This window comes from Arachis duranensis, chromosome 3 (assembly GCF_000817695.3).
Source record: "Arachis duranensis cultivar V14167 chromosome 3, aradu.V14167.gnm2.J7QH, whole genome shotgun sequence".
NCBI lineage: Eukaryota > Viridiplantae > Streptophyta > Magnoliopsida > Fabales > Fabaceae > Arachis > Arachis duranensis.
The window spans coordinates 104568003-104569183 of NC_029774.3; positions in this window are offsets into that span (position 1 = coordinate 104568003).

The following is a 1181-nucleotide window of genomic DNA, read 5'->3' on the forward strand; positions in this document are numbered from 1 at the left end:
GTTTATCTTGTGCCTAATTTAGGAGATTTTATGACCTTTTGCCCACATTTATTCAATGAAAAAGGCTAGGGAAGAATCAAAGGAGTGAAAGAAAAGCATACAAAATGGAGAAATCATGAAAAGCCAAAGATTTGAGAAACAACATCCACGTGCACGCGCACGGTATGCGCACGCGTGGATTGCGAAATCTTCAGGGACGCGCACGCGCGCTGTGTGCGTACACGCCAATGGCCGCCATGATTTTTAATAGAAAGCGTGACTAGTGACTTCTGAGAGCTGTGGGGCCCAAATTGCAACCAACTTTGGTGCCAAAATGCATTTAAAGGACCAAAGATTGAAGGGATTCACTCAACTTAGCATCATTTACACACATTAGGATTTGTTTAGATGTAGTTTTAGGAGAGAAGCTCTCACTTCTCTCTAGAATTAGGATTAGGATTAGGTTTAGTTCTTAGATCTAGGTTTTAATTCATGCTTTCTTCTACTTCTTCTTCTCAATTTCTTGTTGTTACATTCATTCTTCTTCTACTCTTTTGTTGTAATTTCCTTTATGTTGCTTCTATATTTTGTTTTAGATCTACTCTTGTTCCTTCTCTTTTTTTTCAATTCAAGTTGAGGTAATTCATAATAATTGTGTCTCTTTTGATTGTTGTTGTTAAGTTCTTGCAATTAGTTGTTATTAGATTTTACTCTTGTTGTTGATTTACTATGCTTTATTCTTTTGCCTTCCAAGTGTTTATCAAAATGCTTGAGAAGATGTTAGAGTAGATTTTAGTGCTCTTGGCTTGGGGAGGTAACTTATGAACTCTTGAGTTGCTAATGTCCAAGTGATTGATGATTGGGAGCCATTAACTCTAGATCTCACTAATTGATTTGGTGGAGAACTAGGACTTATGGACTTGGATTGATATAACTCACTTGACTTTCCTCTACTATTAGTTAGGGGTTGACTTAGTGGGATTGATCCTTGCCAATTCTCATGTTGTGGTTAGTGATCAGGATAGAGATCCTTGACTGCCAACCTTTGCCAAGATCTTTTGTCATTTGATTTCCTTTAGCCTTTACTTTTTATGTTTCTCATCCAAAAACCCCAAAATACCTCATAACCAATGACAAGACACTTCATTGCAATTCCTAGGGAGAACAACCCGAGGTTCCAATACTTCGGTTTATAAATTTAG